Source organism: Octopus bimaculoides, chromosome 3 (assembly GCF_001194135.2).
Source record: "Octopus bimaculoides isolate UCB-OBI-ISO-001 chromosome 3, ASM119413v2, whole genome shotgun sequence".
Lineage (NCBI taxonomy): Eukaryota > Metazoa > Mollusca > Cephalopoda > Octopoda > Octopodidae > Octopus > Octopus bimaculoides.
Genome location: NC_068983.1, coordinates 29,404,737 through 29,415,153, shown reverse-complemented (window position 1 = coordinate 29,415,153; position 10,417 = coordinate 29,404,737). Strand labels below are relative to the sequence as shown.

Sequence of the window (10,417 nt, the reverse complement as noted above, 5' to 3'; positions counted from 1 at the left end):
TATATATATATATTGGAGTGTTATTTAGATTGGCTTGAGATTTAGGACATAACTTGTAGTTCCTACTTCAGAAGATGACAGAGAAATTGTTAAGCAATTTTGGCTGATGCTCTCAACTAGTTCATACAACCAAGTAGCAGAAAGTCACTTTTTATATTTCCATTTTCCCATAACTTTTCTTCTACCATTAGATTTTTAGTTTTACCAATTTTCTCGTCTTCTTTCAATCTTAGGCTTTCTTAATGCATCTGACCTGTCTGGTATAAAACTATAATTACATTGGTATCAATATAATATATTTGTATTGGGATTGGTTATCCCATTGGCACCAGGATATGGGTACAATTGACTCTCAAGGAGCTCATTCGCTTTTAACTGATTTAGTTTTTCATTCTATTTGATGCCCACACCCTTTCCTTGTTGAACAAGCTCTGTAGGGGCTAGTTTAGTCACTGTTAACTCATCCATGAGCAGGTAAAACTGCATTATGTGGTTATTAGTAGCAGGTTTTTATCAGCGTGTGATGGAATTGGTCTTAGTCTGATATAGACGTGTGAGATGTATTCTACTAAGAAAGTGTAAAAATGACTAGAAACAAAGCCAAGAAACACTAATTCTTGGATCAGATTTTCCAGGTGTTGGCTTTGATGAATGTGTCGATTGTATTTGAATGTTTTTCTCTTTGTAAGTGTACCAACTATATGCATTCTGTAATGTATATAGGAAAAGGAAATATCATGTAACTTACTAGCATACTGTCATGTCTGTTTCATTGTTTATGAACCTGTCTATTGTAATGTCTGATATTAGCGTGAGACAAATAAACATAGTGCATGATTTTGAGACAGGTAAATATTGTTGGCTAACCTGTAGGAATCTATTTATTTGTGTAAGTGGACTAAATGTAAGCACCATCATACAATTGTGGGTTAATGTTAGTTCTCTGCATAAAACTGTAATTTTGATGTAAGCTACCATTTTTGAGCCAGAGTTCAAGGTAAGCTTCTGGGCACTGTCATGGTATTAGCTGTCAGAAGTGAAAGTAGAACTGACAAGGAACATTACTGCTGGTTTGAGTTGATTCTTTGGCTACTGACTAGCCGGAGCTATCTGTCTGTCTGTCTGTCTGTCTGTCTATCTCACTATCTATCTCTCTCTCTATATCTATCTATCTATCTATCTATCTATCTATCTATCACTCGTTCACCTCTGTGTCCGTAGAATTTATCAAATTAGAAAACGCAAATTTAATATAAAAATATATTTTCTGAAATTGCAAATTATTTGAAATATAAAAATATAATTTTCAACAGAGAGAGTTTATCAAAATAGAAAACAAATGAAGTTTGAAGTTTAAAAATAATAGGATCGACCACTCACGACTAGCTAGCGCGACTGCGCGTTCGGGACCACTCTGCTTTAGTAGTACCCTTATACTCTGTGTGTTTTCAAACGCATGGATATAGGTGTCAAATTTGTTCCAATAACTTTCGAGTGATAGATAGATAGATAGATAGAGAGAGAGAGAGAGAGAGAGAGAGAGAGAGAGACAGACAGACAGACAGACAGACAGACAGACAGATAACTCAAACCAGCAGTAACGTTCCTTGTCAGATTTTTCTACTTTCACTTCTGACAGCTAATACCATGACAGTGCCAGCTTCTGCTATACAGCTGTGATTTCAGTGTCCAGTTCCTATCATAGCCATATTCAAAGTAAGCTTCCATCATAGAGCCATGATTCAAGTTTTCTTTATGTTCAAATTCTAAATATCTGTAGTTACATTAAATTATTTTAAGGTCTATGAGCTTAGTGTTTTTGGTCATTGCAGTAATTACTTGTTGGTTCTTACCTCTGCCTCTCTTAAGCTTTTGTTGGTTAATCTAGGATCTGTTCTCTCAGTCAGGAGTTATAATCTGTCTTCAGCGGTAATTGAAAATTGGTGGTATTAACATGAGCAAGCTAAGTTTCATGGGAAAAATTAGAAATGGGTATGCACCACATTGAGAAGTAATTTTTCAGATTTGTTGTTCTTTGAAAACAACTGCTGAGCTAGTAAATATACTAATTAAAACAAGTAACTGAATATTTTCATCTTATAGCATATATTCTTTCCACTCTTAGTTGTCTTTGATTACATGGTTTTGTTCATGTTGAAGTTCCTGGTCTGAAACCTTTCTTAGATGTCACTGTTCACTTGTTCATCGTGCTGTGTTCATCTGCTTACATATCACTTATAACTATCTCTTATTTTAACTTTCATGTTGATTAACAGCAACAACAGTTAGTACTTCTGTAAAAAAAGGTTATATATTGATAATCATATGGTAGCTTATTTTTAATTTCCATTTTGTTTTGAAACTGAATGTAGGAAGTAATATTAAGTATAGTGTGGCATTCTCTGTTGATTGTTTGCGTATTAATCCATCAAGAAATGCTTATTGATTTTAGAAAGTTCAATACCTATTGGTCTTCCTCTTCACCAAACTGATTGGTTTGTATTGCTGTTAATAAAATTGGTATTTTTCTTTGCTACATTACTGAACTGTTTGATTTATTTAGAGAAAACAGATTGGTTATAATGGACAGGAACTGTCAAATTTGGTAGTTTTCTTTTGGAGAATATCTGATTAGAGAAAAGATGTTCGCTAGATGGAGTATCAGTGCATCTCTATTGTCGTTAAATTGAACAGCAAATAAAAATCCTATTATTTTCAGTTAAGCTGTTATTTTCTATTTTACTAATCAATTGATTTCAGTTGCAGGTTGAGTTTCTTGACAATACTTGCTGAGGATAATCTTGTCTTTCTTAGGTTCTTGTTACGGAGGAATTTTCACGTTTTGTTTTTTTTCTTTTTTTCAATTTGGTAAATAATCAATATAGAAATTTGAACTGGCACTCAAGGCTATTCTTCAAAGTCAGTTCAACAAAGAAATCACAAGGAACAGCCCGAAGAAATATTTATTGGGGAAAATTAATCTTTTTGATTTAATGCACTGAAGCAAAATGTATTTTAAAATTAAACTTGACGCTTAAAGAAAATAATTTTTGCCAGTTTTAGCATAGTTCTAGCTATTTATTTCTTGCTTGCTAAATATATTTTTCCCTTTTTTCTTTTTTTCTTTTTATCACTTCAATTACTTCCATATTTAAAATTTAGGCTTTTATAAAAAAAGCCTCCCCCCACCTTTGCCAGTATGCCCTGTCTCCACCACAGGTTCCTATTTCACAGCTTTTGTTCGCTTTTCAGAAAAACCTAAGATGCAGGGTTTTCCAATTTTAAATTGCTAAAGATGCTTTTCCGTTTAGTTGTCTTCATTCTGTATTGTTTTAGCCAACTTTAATGCAATTTAGCATGGAATGTCTAAACATCAATATTATTAATTCAAACTGAATTATCTGGCCAACCAGACTGGTCACTTATGTATGTGAGTCAGCCAAGTAGATAGTATGCATGTAGGGGACTGAAAGAAATCTTTACAAAGAGAGAGAAAAACATGATAGAGTAACCCCACTCCCCAAAGTCTGTGTGTCAGTGTTTCTTTCATTTCCCAATATTTTTTATTTGCTTTTGTACATTCATCAAAGGTTGACACTGCCAAGCCAATATTTTGCCCACCAATATATTCATTTAGCTTCATTTTTTTTTGTGTTTTCAAAATATGATCAATCTATTTTTTTCTTTTTCTTTTAGCAAATATTTTGCATTATTTTCCAAATTATTCTCACTTTATCCTACCCTCAAGCTTTTCTTTGCATGACTTTACCAATTATAAATGGTGACATGATTGGACATAGATACAATCTGATGATGAGATTTTTTTTGTTTTTAATTCAATAAATGATAAATTTCAGCTGACAATATTTGCCCATTGTATTTTGAACTTTGTTAAGTCTTTAGATTATTAATGTTAGGTCCAATTTATTAAATTCTTCAAAGCTTTCAGGGAAAATTTATCTATAGTCTAATATTTTAAATTCAGATTTATTGCAAGCATAAAATTAAGTAGACAAGTTATCAGAAATTTTTGAATATATACTAAAGTCAAACTCTGAGGAAATAGTTTGTAAGGGTATGGCAGAAAACACCCTGTCAGTAGTGTAAAATATTGACAGTTTCCAATAGATTGGTGCCTCATTATTTCCTTAATTCTCTCTAGTTACATTATTTGCTATCTTGTGCAAGAAAAAGTATGTAAATGTCTTCCGAACCTTGATGGGTTTTTAAGAACTAGTGCTTAGTTATGAGCTTTTCTAATTTTTTTCATGGTTTAGAAGATGAAGAGCTGTGCTACTAACCTTTTCTAGTGCCTCCAGTGTGATGCATTGATACAGCGGGGAGCAATGCTTCATCAACTTATCAGGTTACTCTTCACACTGAAGACACGATCTGAATATTTATAACAGAGTGGACTTTGCTAAAGACACTTAAGGGCCAGATAGTGGTGTTAAATCAAATGAATGAAGGATAAAGCTTTCTTTGGAGAGGATATTGGTCTGCCTCAGCCATAGCTGGGTGACCTGAATACATAGAATTGTGCTGTCCAAATATATAACAAAATATCTATTGTAGAACCGGGTTATCCAAATACACAACAAAACACCTATATAGAATTGTGATGCCCAAATCCACACAGCAAAACATCTACTATAGAATTGAACCCACAATGAATTGATAATGCAACACAGTATCTTCTCAAGTACTTTGCTTCTTCTAATGTTAGTGGTGACAAGTGTGAAGAGAATGTTTGCTAGTGGACTGACACCATAGCCATTTAGTCAACATAGTCCCTACTGAGCAGAGTCGGAACTGTTTTATTTTTTTAGATTCAGCAATCATTAACAAATGAACTTTCATCTGATAAAGTTCAGTGTGAAAATCGTACCATTACAGTAAACAAGACTGTATTGGATAGAGATAGAGAACTAGCCAGTGCTTTCAATGAACTTGGTTACCCAAACTTTGTCGATATAGATAAGCTTTTAACCCTTTAGCATTCAGATTACTCTGTCAAATGTAATGCTTATTTATTTCTCATTGTTTTGAATTAATCCATGCCTTATCTTGTAGCTTTGAGAGATTTCAGTGCTATGGCATTGTTGAACAGGTGTGAGAGGTTGGATCTGACTAGTTTGAACTTAAAACAGGTAGAATATTTTGGCTTGATATGGCCAGTTTAAATGCTAAAAGGTTAAATAAAAACAAAGTATTATTTAGGGTAACTATTTGTAGTGACAGTCTTTTAAAAAAAGTTAAATCTGATTTTGGATTTTCATTCTTAAAAACTGAAATCTGAGTAATATACATTTAGCAACACTTCTTCACCATCACCTTCTCTCCTTTTTCAACCGTGGGGGCTATGTGTCTCCTTTACTGCAAGATATTTATTTTTCTGTCCTTCTACCATACTTTTAAACTCTTACGTTTTGGCATAAACTCACCTCCCGCAGTTAAGGGGTCTTATTTTGTGGGTTACTTGGTGACCTCACTAATGCCAGTGCCATGTAAAATGCACTCAATACACTCTGTGAAGTTTTTGTTGTTAGGAAAGGCATCCAATTGCAGAGACCATGCCCAAGCAGATATTGGCACTTGGCACAGTTCTCTGGCTAGTCAGCAGCTCCTGTCAAACCACCCAAACAAATGTCAGAATGGAAAAACAGACATTAAGTGACGAGGGTGATATAATTAGAAACTAAGTTGGAAATCATCATTTTGGGTTTTTCCTCTGGGTTTTTAAGTCATTCAATTAATTTTTAACAGCTGTAATAATGATAAAACATTTAGCATTTAATACACACCTGAAAATCTGAAAGTGTTTTCTTTCAGTAAGTTTTTAATATTGTTGTTCAGCTTATTGTTTTAAGGTTTTTGTTTCATATATTATTTACTAATTAGCTATTTTAACAAGCAGATTTCAAATGGTATCAAGTTAGGAAACTGCACCAACTATTTGATTATTTCTGCTACTAATAACCCAGCTTTTGAGAAGCTTGATACCAAGATCGGTCCCTAACTGCTGCATAAGCTTTTAGTTTCATAGGGGCTGACAATTTTACTATTATACCAGAACCTATGCTCTCCAGCAAATTTGCATTCCACTTCTAAATTCTAAATAAGATTATCATATACAGGTAAATTAAATCTGCAATCATTTCATTGCAGTTCTATCTTAAATTTTCTTTTTTTGTTCCTGATACATCTGTTGATAATACTGTGAAACTATCACAGTTCTATAACCATAACATAAACTCTTAAGTCATATCAATTTTGTGTGTTACACTTCTGACCTCATAAGGTGTATATCTGTGTGTGTTTGTTCTTGTTGTTTTCCTAAGAAAAGTTGCAATATTGCACCAAGCTTCTCATCGCTTCAGTTGCAAATGCTTATATATATACATATATGTATATATGTATATACACACATATTTTTTTCATTTTCACTGTTGTTTGCCACAAGGTTTTCATTCATATTTAAAGATAAAAAACATTTTTATTTTCAGGGTAAGACCAAAATTTGTTGTGCAAGATATCTTTCACAAGCAATTTTAATTAATTTTTTTTTTTTAAATTGAAATATATGTTATTTGTTCCATGTTTGTATTTTTTTTTTTTTATCTCAATTTTATGAAATGTTATTGAAGAATTTTTAGTACACATCATCAGTATATTTCCTAATGTACACAGTAGAATTCGCTATTTATTAGTTTACAGTTTGAGCACAAATATAGAGGCATGAGAAAAATATAGATAAATAAGTCTTTATTAATGATGCGCCTTGGAGTGAATTCACCTATTAAACTAGAATAGATTACAATACAGTGAATTAAAAATGAGACCTAAACAGGATGAAGGTGAAAAGCTACCTATAAGACACAGACCATCATCCATGGTCTTATTAACTGAATGTATTGTAGGGACAGGTATGACTGTGTGATTAAGAAGCTTGCTTTGCAGCCATGTGGTTTCAGGTTCAGTCCCACTGTGCGGTACATTGGGTAAGTGTCTTTTACTAAAGCTCAGACCTGGGCTGACCAGTGCTTTGTGAATGAATTGAATAGACAGAAACTGTGTGGAAGTTCATTATGTACATGTATGTGTGTGTGTGTATGTCTCTTTGTCTGTGTTCCCCCCTCCCTACTGCTTGACAACCAGTGTTGGTTTATTTACATCCTCATAACTTGGTGGTTCAGTTTAAGAAACCAATAGAATAAGCACCAGACTAAAACAAAAAAAAAACAAACAGACTGGGTCAATTTTTTCAACTAAAACCCTTCAAGATGATGTTCCAGTATGGCCACAGTCCACTGAATGAGAAGAGTAAAAGATAAAAAATATAAGCTATTATTATTTATGCCTGAATTTGCTTCAAGATACATCAGTTAGTGGTAACTGATTTACTGTTTATTAGTATCAGAATACTGTTTTATAAACATTGTATTTTAAATATTTTTTGTCATTATATTATTTCATAAAGGTAAATGTATATATTTTCAGTTTTCCTTAGTTCTTGTTTATAAGAAGCCTTGTCAATACCTGTTCTCTTCACCCTATATTGTGGGTACTATGTAGACAAGCTATGTAGAATTCTATTCAATATAGCTGTCTTGACTTTACCTGTCATCCTTTCGTGGTCGATAAAATAAGTACCAGTTGAACACTGAAATTGATGTAATTGACTTAGGCCCTCCCATTGAATTACTGATCTTGTGCCAAAATTTGAAACCAATGGATCAATATAATTTATTCTTGCTAGTTATTATTTGGATTTATATACCCAAACTGCTGTCAGTATTTGTTTACAGGTAATTTCAAAGAAAACTCAATACAATACTAAGAGCAAAACATTTTCAGTATATTGAGCTTGTCATCTGAACTTCTGTTCTAAATAATTATTTGTTGTTGCTTAGTCCCAGCCTTGATGAGGCAGGCCTATATGTGATGGATTTCCACTTATGAATAATTCTGCCTTTTTGGGGTATGAGGAACACATTATTCAAAAAGTTATGGATTGTAGGAGATTTGGCTGCTGTTTTTAGATTGAGTAATTGTGTTGGTTTGAAAACTATTTAGTTGCATGAGTTGAAGAGTGTGCTAAGGACAGAGCTTTTAAAATAGTAAAAGGTTTGCTGCCTATATCTATGTTCAGATGTAGTAGACTTAGTATTATCAACAGAGTTGAAAGCTCTTTCACCATCATGCTGCTTCATTCTGAAGCTGTTTCATAGCCATTTTTTTCCCCATTTTCTGTTAGAAACTGTAGTCTCTTTATTTTCAATAAGGATTTTGAGAAGCATTGTTAGCTTCTAGTTCTTTGGACCTTTCTTCTTTCTTTTTTGTACCCTAGGAATATTAAAATTTAAAAGCTTTGCTATTTTTTACTTACAGGTGTTGAGAATGGTGTGTGTGTATGTGTGTACACATTTGCATATGCAGGGTGTATAAAGTATAAAGAAACAAGGAAAAGTCTTTATATTTGTGCATGTTCATTGGAATAGCAGTTCCAATTCTGTACATTAACAGCATACAATATCACTTTTGCTATAAAAATATAGCTTAACATTTTTGCTGATTGATCTGCACAAATGATTTGTTTATAGTGGTCAAGTGTATGTACTGTACCTTAGCTCACCCATTCCACCACATTGACATTTTCTATACAGGTTCGTAAGTGTGTCACACATCAAATTTCAAAATGATCACAGAACAACATAAACTAAAGTGTCTTACTCAAGAACACAACACGCTGCCTGGTCCAGGAATTGAACCCACACACTCTTATGACTGTGAGTGCAACACTAACCACTAGGCTACAGATAGTGTGTGTGATTCCCCCACCCCAATCCATGGAAGAATTGTTTTGCATGAAGCCAGTCAGTGGTGCAAAAAATGGTTGGGAACCACTGTTCTAATTAGCATGTAGCTACCATTTCCATGCCACATTGGGAATTTTCTTGATAATCATAACTGAATATTCATTGAAGTACTGTATATAGTACAGTTTCTATTTGAACTTTCATCTGTACCAGTTTATTTATTTTCAATGATGTAAACTAACACTGATTCAAATGATGGAAAGTTTTCTTTGTTGATAGTAACAAAGAATTCATTTATTATATTTTATTTATTCATTTTTTTAATTCTCTTTATTGTATGATTTCTCCTGTTACAAAGTCGGACATCGAAGCATTTGAAACACCTTGATTTGTCATTGATGTTTCTATAATTTCACCTATAGGCTGAGATGTCTGTTGTATGGTTAAGAAGCTTGCTTCACAAACAGCATTGTTTCAGGTTCAGTCCCACTACACGGCACCTTAGGCAAGTGTCTTCTGCTACATCCCCAGGCTAACTAATGTGAGTGAATTTGACAGACAGAAATTGTGAGAAATCCCATCATATGTATGTGTCTTGTGTTTTGTTGTGTTTGTTCCTCACCACTTTGACAACTGGTGTTAATTTGTGTATGTCCCCATAAAAGAGTAAAGTAAAGGAGTAAAGACCCCCTTCAGTCATGAATGACCATGAGATTGCACCTAGAAAGTTCCCCTCTGAGGCAAAAGTTGAGGTGAGGTTGTTTATGGGAGACCAGCAGTCACCCATGCATACTGGTCTCCCTTCTCCATGCAACTGATGTTATACAAGGGAAAGGCAAATGCTGATACACCTTGGCACCGGTGATGCCGCAACTCATTTCTACAGCTGAGTGAACTGGAGCAACTTGAAATAAAGTGTCTTGCTCAAGAACACAACACACAGTCCGGTTTGAGAATCGAACTCACAACCTCGATGCTCTAACCACAGAGCCATGCACCTCCATAGAATAAATACTAGACTTAAAAATTAAAAAAAACATGCTGAGGTCAATTTATTCAACTAAAACCTTTTAAGGTGGTGTGCCCTAGCATGGCTACAGTCCAATGACTGAAACAAGTAAAAAATATAAGATAAAAACTTAATTTTCTTTTGATCTCATTGAAATTATTTTGACTTATATTCATTCAAAGAACAAGATTTCTTTCTCTTCTGTTTCTGAAAAAAAAACTTCCTGGACTTCCCTTCACAACAACCATAATTTTTTTTCCCCTTAATATAAACTACATTTTTTGTAGTTCATATTTAGATGATAGGCTGCCCCTTACTAAGATTATTTAGTTTGTCTGGTTCAGTATTTCACAGTTTTAAGCTCAAATCTTTGCTCTTGCTTATTTGCTTACATGAGGGGTAGGTGCGCTGAGTAATTTCCCTGCAACTTTTTTTTTTTTTTTTTTTTTACTTATAAACAAAAAAAAACCCAATTATACATGATGTATTTCACATAATTTTGTTGTGAAATCACACTCCCCCACTCCAGAATATTATCCAAAGTTCTACAATGCTTTGTAAGTTCTATCAGGGATATTTTGATCCTTTT

General features: G+C 33.6%; 1 protein-coding gene across 1 annotated transcript in view; it reads left to right on the top strand.

The window, feature by feature from the left end:
* The window catches only part of LOC106876722 (insulin-like peptide receptor), a 163,372-nt gene that overhangs the window by 70,076 nt on the left and 82,879 nt on the right, over positions 1-10,417 (top strand). The gene's annotated exons all lie outside the window — the stretch shown is intronic.